We start from the raw sequence: 15,573 nt of genomic DNA on the forward strand, positions 1-15,573 counted from the left end.
CCCTCTCTCTCCCCTTCCCCCTCGAGAGACAGAGAAAAAGTGAGAGAACGAGAGAAAGAGACACAGAGAGCAAACCCAGCGCAGGTGGCTCCATAGCTCACGGGTTAGAGCACTTGTCCAGTAAACCCGAGGCTGGGTCCTGCTCAAAATTAGCTTAATATTTAAATTCACCATTAGTTAACAAGGGTTTAATTATAAATATTAACCAGCTCCAAGACCGACTCTGGAACAGCAGGCTTGTCTCTCTGACACACTCTCTCCCACTTCCCCATCACAAACTGTTCTCCATCTGCTTTCCCTGCCTATTGCCTCACCTTCTCCCTTTCTCTTTCCTTTCAGATTCTCACCTTCTCCCTCTCTCTCCCCTGCGTCCTTTCTCTCTCTCTCCCCTTCCCATTGGGGTGGTCAACCAGAAAAACGCATCCTTCCGTCAACGTTACCGAGATAATGCAAGACGAGAAGTTGCGATGAAACAATCCCTCTCTCTCTCTCCCCTTCCCCTCTCTTTCCTGCTCCTTCCCCGGTCTTTCCCAGCGGAGCTGGCTCCACAGCTCAAGGGTTAGAGCACTGCTCTCGTAAATCAGCAGTTATGAGTTCAAATCTGACTGGGGCCTACTCAAAGTTCACTCAGTATTTAAATTCACCATCAATAAACAAGGGGTTAAATTATAAATATTAAACAGCTCCAAGACCAACCCTCAAACTGCAGGCTCTTGATCTCTCTCTCTGCCTTCCCCATCACTGCCTTTTATTTTTCTTCTCTCGCTCTCCTTCCCCCCTCTCCCTGTCCCCCTTTCCCCCCTCTCCCTGTCTCCCTTTCCCCCCGTCCCCTGTCTCTCGCCCTCCCTTCCCACTCTCCACTTCCTCTCTCTTCCCTTCCCCCTCTCTATTTCCGTCCCTCTGTACCCATCCTCTCCCGTTCCCCCGCTCCATTTCTTTCCTCCTCTGTCTCTCCTGTGTCCCGCTCTCTCTCTCTCTCTCCTCCACTCACTCTCCTTCCCCCTTTCTCACTCCCCCTTTCTCTCCCCCTTCCTCCCCTCCCCTTCCTCTCCCTTTCCTTCCACCTCTATCTCTCTCCAACCCCCTCCTTCTCTCTCCCCTCTCCCTTCCTTACCCTTCACTCTCTCTTCACCCTCTCTCTCTGTCACTCCTTCCCCTCTCATGACCCCCTCTCGCTCTCCCCTTCACCCCTCCCTTCTCACTCTCCACTCCCCTCTCTGTCTATCACCCCTTTCCCCTCTCAGCACACTACCCCAATCCCATGTGCAAAGTTAAAGCACATGAGATTGGGGGTAGTGTGCTGACGTGGATTGAGAACTGGTTGTCAGACAGGAAGCAAAGAGTAGGAGTAAATGAGTACTTTTCAGAATGGCAGGCAGTGACTAGTGGAGTGCCGCAAGGTTCTGTGCTGGGGCCCCAGCTGTTTACATTGTACATTAATGATTTAGACCAGGGGATTAAATGTAGCATCTCCAAATTTGCGGATGACACTAAGTTGGGTGGCAGTGTGAGCTGCGAGGAGGATGCTATGAGGCTGTAGAGTGACTTGGATAAGTTAGGTGAGTGAGAAAATGCATGGCAGATGAAGTATAATGTGGATAAATGTGAGGTTATCCACTTTGGTGGTAAAAACAGAGAGACAGACTATTATCTGAATGGTGACAGATTAGGAAAAGGGGAGGTGCAACGAGACCTGGGTGTCATGGTACATCAGTCATTGAAGGTTGGCATGCAGGTACAGAAGGTGGTTAAGAAAGCAAATGGCATGTTGGCCTTCATAGCGAGGGGATTTGAGTACAGGGGCAGGGAGGTGTTGCTACAGTTGTACAGGGCCTTGGTGAGGCCACACCTGGAGTATTGTGTACAGTTTTGGTCTCCTAACCTGAGGAAGGACATTCTTGCTATTGAGGGAGTGCAGCGAAGGTTCACCAGACCGATTCCCGGGATGGCAGGACTGACATATCAAGAAATACTGGATCAACTGGGCTTGTATTCACTGGAGTTCAGAAGAATGAGAGGGGACCTCATAGAAACGTTTAAAATTCTGACGGGTTTAGACAGGTTAGATGCAGGAAGAATGTTCCCAATGTTGGGGAAGTCCAGAACCAGGGGTCATAGGCTAAGGATAAGGGGTAAGCCATTTAGGACCGAGATGAGGAGAAACTTTTTCACCCAGAGAGTGGTGAACCTGTGGAATTCTCTACCACAGAAAGTAGTTGAGGCCAATTCACTAAATATATTCAAAAAGGAGTTAGATGTGGTCCTTACTACGAGGGGGATCAAGGGGTATGGTGAGAAAGCAGGAATGGGGTACTGAAGTTGCATGATCAGCCATGAACTCATTGAATGGTGGTGCAGGCTCGAAGGGCCGAATGGCCTACTCCTGTACCTATTTTCTATGTTTCTATGTTTCTATGTCTATGTTTCTATGTTTCCCTTCCCCCTCTCTTTCCCCCATTCCCTCACCGTACCATTCTCTCTTGCCTTCCCCCTCTATCTCTCCCCTCCCTCTCTCCCTTAACCCCTCTCTTTCTCCCTTTCCTCCTCTCTCCCCTTCCCTCTCGAGAGACAGAGAGAAAGTGAGAGACAGAGAGAACGAGAGAGAGAGACACAGAGAGCCAGGCCAAGGCAGGTGGCTCCATAACTCAGGGTTTAGAGCTATGGTCTTGTTAAACCAGTAGTCGTGGGTTCAAATATCCCTAGGGCCTACTCAAAATTAGCTCAGTATTTAAATTCATGGTCAATTAACAAGGGCTTTAATTATAAATATTAACCAGCTCCAAAACCGACCCTGGAACAACAGGTTCCTTTTTTCTCTTTCCCCTTCCCCCTATCTCTCTCACTCCTTCCCCTCTCTCCCCCCCACCCCCTCTATCTCTTCCCCTCTCCTTTTCTCTCTCCCCTTCCCCATCCAGAAGCAGAGAAAAAGTGAGGGAGACACGGAGAGAGAGAGAGAGGCAGAGAATGAGAGAGACACAGTGAGACAGAGAGATTGGGACAGAGTGTGACTGAGTTGCCTTGGGATGTTTTACTACGTGAAAGACCCGATATATCGATGTTGAGAGGCGAATATTAGAAGAGACGGAGGCAGGAGTCTGGGGGATGAGACACAATCTGAGTGTTTCACTGACCCCTCCTCATTCTTCAAACACACAGCACTAACTGGGGAATGACCCATAGCCCAGAGCAGGTGGCTCCATAGCTCAGGGGTTAGAGCACGGGTCTAGTAAACCAGGGGTCGTGGGTTCAAATCTCACTGGGGCCTGCTCAGTATTTAAATTCACTGTCAATTAACAAGGACTTTAATTATAAATATTAAACAGCTCCAAGACAGACCCTGGAACTGCAGGCTCTCGATTCCTCTCTCTCTGCCTTCCCCATCACTGCCCTTTATATTTCTCTCTCGTTCCGTTCTCTCTCCTTCCCCTTTCTCTCTCCCAATCCTGCTTCCTCCCTTGCACTGTCTTTCTCACCCTTCCCACTCTCCACTTCCTCTGTCTTTCCTTCCCCCTCTTTCTCTACCCATCCTCTCTGCCTTTCTCCCTTTCCTTTTCTTTCTCTCCCATTCCCCCTCCCTCTCCCCGTCCCCTCTCGTTCTCACTTTCCCTTTACCCTTTTCACCCTCTGCCATTCTTCCTCTCTCTCCCCTCCCTCCTCTCTCTCTCTGCCCTTCCCCCTTGAGAGACAGAGAGAGAGTGTGTCGGGGTGTGTGTTGTTCACTGATTGTTAGACCTCGGAACTTCTAGTGGGGAGAGGACAACACATGGAACAAAATTTTAGGCTTAACCCAGGGTCCGTTTTATTACACAACAAAAAACCGACTAAAAACTACAGGACGAGACTGCTGAGAGAAATCGACTGAAGACATACAATCGCCATTCCTGGCTGTAGTTATTGTAGGTTTGTGGTTGTTGGTTCCGTGACCGGTCGGTTCTCCTTCTATCTGTTCTCTGCAGCGCCTCTTCCTTTCGTCTCCTTCTGTCTCTCTGTTTGTCCTTTTGCTTCATCTTTCTACCTCCTGCTTGTGTACCTTCCTGCTCCTTCCTGCTTGACCAGCTCCGCTGGGCAGGGCCACGTTGTCCGCATGGTCCCCAGACACGAGACTCCCCAAAGCAAGCGCTCGAATCGGAACTCCCACACGGCAAGCGAGACAAAGGTGGGCAGAGGAAACGTTACAGGGACACCCTCAAAGCCTCCCTTGATAAAATGCAACATCCCCACTGACACCTGGGAGTCCCTGGGCCAAAGACCAGTCCCGCCCTAAGTGGAGGAAGTGCATCCGGGAGGGTGCTGAGCACCACAAGTCTCATCGCCGAGAGCGTGCAGAAACCAAGCGCAGGCAGCGGAAGGAGCGTGCGGCAAACCAGTCCCACCCTCCCCTTCCCTCAACAACTATCTGTCCCACCTGTGACAGGGACGGTAATTCCAGTATTAGACTGTTCACCACCTGAGAACTCACTGTTAGAGTTGAAGCAAGTCTTACTCGATTCCGAGGGACTGCCGATGATGGTGATATTTATATCCACAGTAAGAATAAGTTCCCTGCTGGGCTGGTGTCCGATGAATGCATCTGGATCGATGCAGTGATTTGTTTAACTGGCTGTGCCGAGGAGTTTGACTGGCTACTAATTTGCACATGGAGTCGACAGTGCAAAAGATAACTCCTTATCCTTAATGCCCTGTTATCCAAAAATGTGCATTTCCTTGGGTCCTTTATAGTCCTGTTTTCTTGCAGACCTGTAGTCTCTGGGGGGACCTGTGTTACCCCCTGTGGCCAATCAACTGTGGGACTCCCCGGATAGACAGTATCAATCTCTTTGTCTGTATGTATAACCAAGTTCAGTCCTTGACCTCAGCCATTGCTTTTAATGGGTGATGTGTCACCACTTGCCTTCCCCCTCCCAGGTAGTCCAAACGTTTTTACGTTAAAACAGTTTGTTCGCTGTCTCTTCCTGTGCCTTGTTCCAAGAAAAATAGGTGTACCCTTACAGGTGAGAGAGACACAGAGAGAGAGAGAGAGAGTGAGAGACAAAGAACAGACAGAGAATGAGAGAGACAGGGAGATGGAGAGACAGAGAGATTGAGAGAGAAAGAGAGAGAGAGACAGAGAGACAGAGAGATTGGGGTAGAGTGTGACTGAGTTGCCTTGGGATGTTTTACTTTGTGAAAGACCCGATATATCGATGTTGAGAGGCGAATATTAGAAGAGACGGAGGCAGGAGTCTGGGGGATGAGACACAATCTGAGCGTTTCATTGACCCCTCCTCATTCTTCAAACACACAGCACTAACTGGGGAATGACGCACAGCCAAGAGCAGGTGGCTCCATAGCTCAGGGGTTAGAGCATTGGTAGAGTAAACCAGGGGTCGTGGGTTCAAATCTCACTGGAGCCTACCTAAAATTAGCTCGGTATTTAAATACCTCTCTCTCTTTTCCCTTTCCGACCGATTCTCCCCCTCTCTCTCTCACTCCTCCCCTCTCTCTCTCCCTTCCCCATCACGACCCGTTCGATATCTTTTTCTCACTCCTTCCACTCTCTCTTTTCCCTTCCCCTCTCTTTCCTGCTCCTTCCCCTGTCTTGCACAGAGCAGGTGGCTCTATAGCTCAGGGGTTAGAGCACTGGTCTAGTAAACCAGGGGTCGTGCGTTCAAATCTCACTGGGGCCTACTCAAAATTAGCTCAGTATCTAAATATCTGTCTCTCTCTCTTCTCCCTTTACTTTCAGATTCTCCCCCTCTCGCTCTTACTTTCTGTCCCCTCTCTTCATCACTCCTTCCCTCTCTCCCCTTAACTTCTCTTTCCCCTTCCTCCCTCTCTCTTCCCTGCCCATCTTTCCTCCTCGCAGTCTCCCCTCCCCGCTCTCTCCTCTCACTCCTTCAGGAGCAGGCCATTGGGAAAAGCATAATTGGGTCAGGCAGAGTCAGCATGGATTTATGAAGGGGAAGTCATGTTTGACTAATTTGCTGGAATTCTTTGAGGATGTAACCAACAGGGTGGATAAAGGGGAACTCATTTTAAGAGTGGAAGCAAGTCTTCCTCGATTCCGAGGGACTGCCTCTTGCAATGTCTGTCAGCTTGTAATGTTTGTAGCTCCACATTGAGGATGTGGACGTATTGTGTACTGCAAGTGCAGAGTTAATAATAAACAGAATTCGGCGGGTTTCCGGAGACTTCCGAGAGAGCTGCGCGCCATGTTCGGAAGCTGTGTGTGCTGTACCCTGTGAATATATCACACCGATGCTGATGATGTTAGAGACAAATAGTGAGAGAGAAAGAGAAAGTCAGGTTGAGAGATTGAGTGAGAAGGAAAAAGAGTAAGGGAGAGGCAGAATCCCATTGGGCCCATCGTATCCACGCCGGCCGGCCAAGAGCAAAAGCAGCCGCATCCCACTTTCCAGCTCGAGGTCTGTCAGTTGCAGCACTTTAAGTACTTTTTAAATGTGGTCAACAACAAGCCCATCATTCCAGGAGCTGTTCAATATTTATAATTAAAGCCCTTGTTAATTGACGGTGAATTTAAAGACTGAGCTAATTTTGAGTAGGCCCCAGTGAGATTTGAACCCACAACCCCTGGTTTACTGGACCAGTGCTCTAACCCCTGAGCTATGGAACCACATGCCCTGGGCTGTGGGTCATTCTCCAGTTAGTGCTGTGTGCTTGAAGAATGAGGAGGTAAATGGTCCCCGGTGTCCAGGGCCACGCCGTGGACCTTGTTGACTGGGGGACAGTGCTATGCGGCGAGGACAGGTTGGTGGAGGACCTTTGTCTTACGGATGTTTAGTGTAAGGCCAGTGCTTTCGTACGCCTCAGTAAATACATTGACTATATCCTGGAGTTCAGCCTCTGAATGTGCGCAGATTCAGGCGTCGTCCGTGTACTGTAGCTCGACGACAGAGGTTGGGGTGATCTTGGTGATCATCGATTCCATTCATGCCGCTTCAAAGGGTACGTTTGCAAGGGCTGTGGAACAATGGGACACCTCCAACGTATGTGCAGGCGAGCTGCAAATCCTGCTAATCCTGCAAACCACCTTGTTGCAGAGGAGGACAGATCCACGGCGGAACACGATGAACCAGAGCCTCAGACTGAGGAGGCAGAGGTATATGGGGTGCACACAATTACCTCTAGGTGTCCCCCGATAATGCTGAAGGTTGAATTAAATGGGCTCCCGGTGTCCATGGAGCTGGACACGGGCTCGAGCCAGTCCATAATGAGCAAAAAGACTTTCGATAAGTTGTGGTGCAACAAGGCTTCAAGGCCAGTCCTGACTCCCATTCGAACCAAACTTAGAACGTACACAAAGGAACTGATTCCCGTAATCGGCAGTGCTACCGGAAAGGTCTCCTACGATGGAGCAGTGCACGATTTACCACTGTGGGTGGTACCGGGCGATGGCCCCACGCTGTTCGGCAGGAGCTGGCTGGGAAAGATACATCCGTCGACGACACCTCATGTGCCCAGGTCCTAAGCAAGTTCCCCTCGCTGTTCGAACCAGGCGTCGGGAAGTTCCAAGGAGCAAAAGTGCAGATCCATTTAATTCCGGGGGCGTGACCCATCCATCACAAGGTGAGAGCGGTACCTTACATGGTGAGAGAGAGGGTGGACATTGAGCTGGACAGGCTGCAACGAGAGGACATCATTTCGCCGATCGAATTCAATGAGTGGGCCAGTCCGATCGTTCCAATCCTCAAGGGAGACGGCACCGTCAGAATCTGTGGTGATTACAAAGTAACTATCAATCGTTTCTCCCTGCAGGATCAATACCCGCTACCAAAGGCTGATGACCTATTTGTCACGCTGGTTGGGGGGGAAAACATTCACGAAGCCGGACTTGACCTCGGCCTACATGACGCAGGAGCTGGTGGAATCTTCGAAAGGCCTCACCTGCCTCAACACGCACAAAGGTCTTTTCGTTTACGACAGATGCCCGTTTGGGATTCGATCAGCCACGGCGATATTCCAGAGGAACACGGAAAGCTTGCTGAAGTGGGTCCCGTGCACCGTGGTCTTCCAGGACGACATCTTGGTTACAGGTCGGGACACCGTCGAGCATTTGCAGAACGTGGAGGAGGTCCTTAGTCGGCTTAATCGTGTGGGGCTCGGGCTGAAATGCTCGCAGTGCGTTTTCCCGGTGCCTGAAGTGGAGTTCCCGGGGAGAAGAATCGCGGCGGACGGCATCAGGCCCACCGATTCGAAGACGGGGGCAATCGAGAAGGCACCGAGACCACGGAACGTGACGGAGCTGTGGTCGTTTCTAGGACTCCTGAACTATGTTGGTAACTTCTTACCGGGTCTCGGCACATTGTTAGAACCCCTGCACCCTCCACTGCGTAAGGGAGATGAATGGGTCTGGGGTATAAGCCAAGAAAATGCCTTTGAGAAAGCTAGGACGCTGTCATGTTCAAACAAATTGCTTGTGTTGTACGATCCATGTAAACGTTTGGTACGAGCATGTGATGCGTCGTCGTACGGGGTCGGGTGTGTGTTGTAACAAGCTAATCAATTTGGGAAATTGCAACCGGTTGCTTATTCAACCAGAAGTCTGTCTAAGGCCGAGAGGACCTACAGTATGATCGAGAGAGAAGTGTTAGCGTGTGTTTACGGGGTAAAGAAAATGCATCAATATCTGTTCGGGCTCAAATTCGAATTGGAAATCGACCACAAGCCACTTATATCCCTCCTTTCTGAAAATTAGGGGATAAATACGAACGCATCGGCCCGCATCCAGAGATGGGCGCTCACGTTGTCCACATACAACTATACCATCCGCCACAGGCCAGGCACAGAAAACTGTGCCGATGCTCTCAGTAGGCTGCCATTGCCCACCACCGGGGTGGAGATGACACAGCCCGCAGATTTAGTTATGGTAATGGTACATTCGAGAGTGAGCAATCACCTGTCACCGCCCGACAGATTAGAACCTGGATGAGCCAGGGCCCCTTACTGTCCTCAGTAAAAAGCCGTGTGCTCCACGGGAGTTGGTCTAGTGTCCCGTTGGAGATGAACGAAGAAATAAAGCCATACCAGCGACACAAACATGAAATGTTTAGACAGGCAGATTGCCTCCTGTGGGGCATTTGGGTAGGTATGCCAAAAAAGGGCAGGGGCACTTTCATTAGTGATCTCCACAGTACCCACCCAGGCATTGTAATGATGAAAGCGATAGCCAGATCCCACGGGTGGTGGCCCGGTATCGATGCAGACTTAGAGTCCTGTGTGCACAAATGGAATACATGTTCCCAGTTAAGCAACGCACCCAGGGAGGCGCCCCTAAGTTTATGGTCTTGGCCCTCCAAACCGTGGTCTGGGGTTCATGTCGACTATGCAGGCCCATTCTTGGGGAAAAATGTTTTTAGTGGTTGTAGATACGTACTCCAAATGGATCGAATGTGTGATAATGCCGGCAAGCACGTCCGCTGCCACCATCGAAAGCCTACGGGCCGTGTTTGCCACGCACGGCCTGCCTGATGTCCTTGTAAGCGACAATGGGCCGTGCTTTACCGGTGCCGAGTTCAAGGAATTCATGACCCGCAATGGGGTCAAACATGTCACGCCTGCCCCGTTTAAGCCAGCGTCCGACGGTCAGGCAGAACGAGCAGTTCACACAATCAAGCAGAGCTTGAAAAGGGTAACTGAAGGCTCACTGCAGACTCGCTTGTCCCGAGTCCTGCTCAGTTACCGCACAAGACCCCACTCGCTTACCGGGGTCCCTTCCACTGAACTGCTGATGAAAAGAGCACTTCAGACAAGGCTCTCGTTAGTCCACCCTGATCTACACGAACAGGTAGAGAGCAGGCGGCTTCAACAGAATACATAACGTGATCGCACAAATGTGTCACGTGAAATTGAAGTAAACGATCCTGTATTTGTGTTGAACTATGGACAAGGTCCCAAGTGGATTGCTGCCACTGTTTTGGCCAAAGAGGGGAGCAAGGTGTTTGTGGTCAAACTCGCAAATGGACTCACCTGCAGAAAACACTTGGACCAAATCAAACTGAGATTTACAGACTATCCAGAACAACCCACAATAGACTCTACCGTCCGTCCAACACACAGACGTAGCAACCGACCCAGTGGTTGACCACGAAGCAGAACCCATCACCCCCCAGCAGCCCAGCAAGGCCAGCTGCACAGCAGCCCAGCGAGGGCCCAACAAATGATTCACCAACACCAGCATTTGTACCGAGACGATCAACCAGGGCAAGGAAGGCCCCAGATCGACTCACATTGTATATAGTTACACTATTGACTTTGGGGCAGGGGGCAGGGGAGAAGTGTTGTTACGAATGTAAACCTGTAACTATCATGTCTGACGACCAGAGGGCTTATCTCCTGGAGTCCCAAGGGATCCCACAATCCCTTGGGAGCACCTGTACTTAAGGAAGCCTCACAGGCTGGTGAGGCACTATGGAGACCTGTGATAAAGGACTAAGGTCACACCTTACTTTGAGCTTGCAGTATCTCGTCTGACTCTTGATTCAAGACAGAACACCTTCCACTCTCTCTTTTCCCTGTCCCTCTCTTTCCTGCTCCTGCCCCTGCCTTTACCAGAGCAGGTGGTTCCATATCTCAGGGGTGAGAGCACTGGTCTAGTAAACCAGGGGTAGTGAGTTCAAATCTCACTGGGGCCTACTCAAATTTAGCTCAGTATTTAAATACCTCTCTCTCTCTTCTCCCTTTCCTGCAGATTCTTCCCTTCACCATCACAACTCTTTTTACCGCTTTCCCTGTCTCGCCCTCCTTTCCCTCACTCGCATCAACCGCTCCCCTTCCCCTCTCTCTCTCTCCCCTTCAACTGTCTCTTCTTCCCAGTCTCCTCTTCCCCCTCTCTCTCTCTCCTTCCCCTCTCTCACTCCATCCCCTCCCTCTCTCGCCTCTTCCTCCTCTCTCTTTCCCCTTCCCCCTCTCTCTCACTTCCTTCCACTCTCTCTTTACCCTTCCCCTCTCTTTCCTGCTCCTTCCGCTGACTTCCCTAGTGCAGGTGGTTCCATAGCTCAGGGGTTCGAGCACTGGTCTGGTAAATCAGAGGTCATGGGTTCAAATCTTGCTGGGGCCTACTCAAAATTAGTTTAGTGTTTAAATACCTGACTGATCACCCCCGGACCCTCCCCTCACCGCAAGGACGACATCCAACTCCCTCCTGAATTTCTCCAATGAACTGGCATCAACAACTCTCTGCGGCAGAGAACCCCACAGACCAACAACTCCCCGAGTGAAGATGTGTCTCCCAAACAGCCCACCCCCATCCCAATAGCGTGCCCCCCGGCTCGGGACCCATCCAACAGTGGTACACTCCCCTCCCCCAACACGGCCCATCCCATCAGAATCCTCCCCAAATGCCGAACACCCCTGGATGTCGAGCACCCAGCCCCCGCGAAGCCAACCACACCACATCCACCAATCGCCATCTGCGCAGTCAACCCGAACACTCCCTGCACTGAGGCGCAGAGCCCCCAGGCCCGACCATCCAACACACTTTGCCCCCCCACCAGACCTTCGCTGCACTGTGGCCACTCAATCCCCCACCCCTGTCTCCATTCATCTTCCCTCTGACTCCCCGCACAGGCCCCCACCTTGGGGGCGGTAACCTTCTGGGGCTGGGAATTTTAGCTCCCGCCGCAGAATTGGCCTGACCACCCCTCAATGGAAGCATCGTGCAATTTCCCAAACTCCACTTCCTTTGCGGGCACGACCGGATGTTCATGTGACAGTGGGAACTGGTGTTCTCCACTCTCTGTCCTGTGACAGTGGGAACTGGTGTTCTCCACTCTCTGTCCTGTGACAGTGGGAACTGGTGTTCTCCACTCTCCGTCCTGTGACAGTGGGAACTGGTGTTCTCCACTCTCTGTCCTGTGACAGTGGGAACTGGTGTTCTCCACTCTCTGTCCTGTGACAGTGGGAACTGGTGCTCTCCACTCTCTGTCCTGTGACAGTGGGAACTGGTGCTCTCCACTCTCTGTCCTGTGACAGTGGGAACTGGTGCTCTCCACTCTCCCGTCCTGTGACAGTGGGAACTGGTGCTCTCCACTCTCTGTCCTGTGACAGTGGGAACTGGTGCTCTCCACTCTCCCATCCTGTGACAGTGGGAACTGGTGCTCTCCACTCTCCCATCCTGTGACAGTGGGAACTGGTGTTCTCCACTCTCTGTCCTGTGACAGTGGGAACTGGTGCTCTCCACTCTCTGTTCTGTGACAGTGGGAACTGGTGTTCTCCACTCTCTGTCCTGTGACAGTGGGAACTGGTGCTCTCCACTCTCTGTCCTGTGACAGTGGGAACTGGTGTTCTCCACTCTCTGTCCTGTGACAGTGGGAACTGGTGTTCTCCACTCTCCATCCTGTGACAGTGGGAACTGGTGCTCTCCACTCTCTGTCCTGTGACAGTGGGAACTGGTGCTCTCCACTCTCTGTCCTGTGACAGTGGGAACTGTTGCTCTCCACTCTCTGTCCTGTGACAGTGGGAACTGGTGCTCTCCACTCTCTGTCCTGTGACAGTGGGAACTGGTGCTCTCCACTCTCTGTCCTGTGACAGTGGGAACTGGTGATCTCCACTCTCCCGTCCTGTGACAGTGGGAGCTGGTGCTCTCCACTCTCTGTCCTGTGACAGTGGGAACTGGTGCTCTCCACTCTCTGTCCTGTGACAGTGGGAACTGGTGTTCTCCACTCTCTGTCCTGTGACAGTGGGAGCTGGTGCTCTCCACTCTCTGTCCTGTGACAGTGGGAACTGGTGTTCTCCACTCTCTGTCCTGTGACAGTGGGAACTGGTGCTCTCCACTCTCTGTCCTGTGAAAGTGGGAACTGGTGCTCTCCACTCTCCCGTCCTGTGACAGTGGGAACTGGTGCTCTCCACTCTCTGTCCTGTGACAGTGGGAACTGGTGCTCTCCACTCTCCCGTCCTGTGACAGTGGGAAATGGTGCTCTCTACTCTCTGTCCTGTGACAGTGGGAACTGGTGTTCTCCACTCTCTGTCCTGTGACAGTGGGAACTGGTGCTCTCCACTCTCTGTCCTGTGACAGTGGGAACTGATGTTCTCCACTCTCTGTCCTGTGACAGTGGGAACTGGTGTTCTCCACTCTCTGTCCTGTGACAGTGGGAACTGTTGTTCTCCACTCTCTGTCCTGTGACAGTGGGAACTGGTGTTCTCCACTCTCTGTCCTGTGACAGTGGGAACTGGTGCTCTCCACTCTCCCATCCTGTGACAGTGGGAACTGGTGCTCTCCACTCTCCCATCCTGTGACAGTGGGAACTGGTGTTCTCCAATCTCTGTCCTGTGACAGTGGGAACTGGTGTTCTCCACTCTCCATCCTGTGACAGTGGGAACTGGTGTTCTCCACTCTCCATCCTGTGACAGTGGGAACTGGTGTTCTCCACTCTCTGTCCTGTGACAGTGGGAACTGGTGCTCTCCACTCTCCCATCCTGTGACAGTGGGAACTGGTGCTCTCCACTCTCCCATCCTGTGACAGTGGGAACTGGTGTTCTCCACTCTCTGTCCTGTGACAGTGGGAACTGGTGCTCTCCACTCTCTGTCCTGTGACTGTGGGAACTGGTGTTCTCCACTCTCCCGTCCTGTGACAGTGGGAACTGGTGTTCTCCACTCTCTGTCCTGTGACAGTGGGAACTGGTGCTCTCCACTCTCTGTCCTGTGACAGTGGGAACTGGTGTTCTCCACTCTCTGTCCTGTGACAGTGGGAACTGGTGTTCTCCACTCTCCATCCTGTGACAGTGGGAACTGGTGCTCTCCACTCTCTGTCCTGTGACAGTGGGAACTGGTGCTCTCCACTCTCTGTCCTGTGACAGTGGGAACTGCTGCTCTCCACTCTCTGTCCTGTGACAGTGGGAACTGGTGTTCTCCATTCTCTGTCCTGTGACAGTGGGAACTGGTGCTCTCCACTCTCTGTCCTGTGACAGTGGGAACTGGTGCTCTCCACTCTCTGTCCTGTGACAGTGGGAACTGGTGCTCTCCACTCTCTGTCCTGTGACAGTGGGAACTGGTGCTCTCCACTTTCCCGTCCTGTGACAGTGGGAACTGGTGCTCTCCACTCTCTGTCCTGTGACAGTGGGAACTGGTGCACTCCACTCTCCCGTCCTGTGACAGTAGGAACTGGTGCTCTCCACTCTCTGTCCTGTGACAGTGGGAACTGGTGCTCTCCACTCTCTGTCCTGTGACAGTGGGAACTGGTGCTCTCCACTCTCTGTCCTGTGACAGTGGGAACTGGTGTTCTCCACTCTCTGTCCTGTGACAGTGGGAACTGGTGTTCTCCACTCTCTGTCCTGTGATAGTGGGAACTAGTGCTCTCCACTCTCTGTCCTGTGACAGTGGGAACTGTTGTTCTCCACTCTCTGTCCTGTGACAGTGGGAACTGGTGTTCTCCACTCTCTGTCCTGTGACAGTGGGAACTGGTGCTCTCCACTCTCCCATCCTGTGACAGTGGGAACTGGTGCTCTCCACTCTCCCATCCTGTGACAGTGGGAACTGGTGTTCTCCACTCTCTGTCCTGTGACAGTGGGAACTGGTGCTCTCCACTCTCTGTTCTGTGACAGTGGGAACTGGTGTTCTCCACTCTCTGTCCTGTGACAGTGGGAACTGGTGCTCTCCACTCTCTGTCCTGTGACAGTGGGAACTGGTGTTCTCCACTCTCTGTCCTGTGACAGTGGGAACTGGTGTTCTCCACTCTCCATCCTGTGACAGTGGGAACTGGTGCTCTCCACTCTCTGTCCTGTGACAGTGGGAACTGGTGCTCTCCACTCTCTGTCCTGTGACAGTGGGAACTGTTGCTCTCCACTCTCTGTCCTGTGACAGTGGGAACTGGTGCTCTCCACTGTCTGTCCTGTGACAGTGGGAACTGGTGCTCTCCACTCTCTGTCCTGTGACAGTGGGAACTGGTGATCTCCACTCTCCCGTCCTGTGACAGTGGGAGCTGGTGCTCTCCACTCTCTGTCCTGTGACAGTGGGAACTGGTGCTCTCCACTCTCTGTCCTGTGACAGTGGGAACTGGTGTTCTCCACTCTCTGTCCTGTGACAGTGGGAGCTGGTGCTCTCCACTCTCTGTCCTGTGACAGTGGGAACTGGTGTTCTCCACTCTCCCGTCCTGTGACAGTTGGAACTGGTGCTCTCCACTCTCTGTCCTGTGACAGTGGGAACTGGTGCTCTCCACTCTCTGTCCTGTGACAGTGCGAACTGGTGCTCTCCACTCTCTGTCCTGTGACAGTGGGAACTGGTGTTCTCCACTCTCTGTCCTGTGACAGTGGGAACTGGTGTTCTCCACTCTCTGTCCTGTGACAGTGGGAACTAGTGCTCTCCACTCTCTGTCCTGTGACAGTGGGAACTGTTGTTCTCCACTCTCTGTCCTGTGACAGTGGGAACTGGTGCTCTCCACTCTCTGTCCTGTGACAGTGGGAACTGGTGCTCTCCACTCTCCCATCCTGTGACAATGGGAACTGGTGCTCTCCACTCTCCCATCCTGTGACAGTGGGAACTGGTGTTCTCCACTCTCTGTCCTGTGACAGTGGGAACTGGTGCTCTCCACTCTCTGTTCTGTGACAGTGGGAACTGGTGTTCTCCACTCTCTGTCCTGT

The 15,573-nt window shown here is 52.3% G+C and overlaps 5 non-coding genes across 5 annotated transcripts; 4 read left to right on the top strand and 1 right to left on the bottom strand.

The window, feature by feature from the left end:
• The first annotated feature begins 3,192 nt into the window (after nucleotides 1-3,192).
• On the top strand, nucleotides 3,193-3,265 carry trnat-agu (transfer RNA threonine (anticodon AGU)). The gene has a single exon. It is a non-coding gene; the product is annotated as a tRNA-Thr (tRNA).
• A 2,055-nt stretch (nucleotides 3,266-5,320) lies between these two features.
• trnat-agu (transfer RNA threonine (anticodon AGU)) lies at nucleotides 5,321-5,393 on the top strand. Its single transcript has one exon. It is a non-coding gene; the product is annotated as a tRNA-Thr (tRNA).
• Nucleotides 5,394-5,593: 200 nt separating this feature from the next.
• On the top strand, nucleotides 5,594-5,666 carry trnat-agu (transfer RNA threonine (anticodon AGU)). The gene has a single exon. It is a non-coding gene; the product is annotated as a tRNA-Thr (tRNA).
• An 874-nt stretch (nucleotides 5,667-6,540) lies between these two features.
• On the bottom strand, nucleotides 6,541-6,613 carry trnat-agu (transfer RNA threonine (anticodon AGU)). Its single transcript has one exon. It is a non-coding gene; the product is annotated as a tRNA-Thr (tRNA).
• Nucleotides 6,614-10,558: 3,945 nt separating this feature from the next.
• On the top strand, nucleotides 10,559-10,631 carry trnat-agu (transfer RNA threonine (anticodon AGU)). The gene has a single exon. It is a non-coding gene; the product is annotated as a tRNA-Thr (tRNA).
• Nucleotides 10,632-15,573: the final 4,942 nt, after the last annotated feature.

Source organism: Pristiophorus japonicus, unplaced genomic scaffold (genome assembly GCF_044704955.1).
Source record: "Pristiophorus japonicus isolate sPriJap1 unplaced genomic scaffold, sPriJap1.hap1 HAP1_SCAFFOLD_536, whole genome shotgun sequence".
NCBI lineage: Eukaryota > Metazoa > Chordata > Chondrichthyes > Pristiophoridae > Pristiophorus > Pristiophorus japonicus.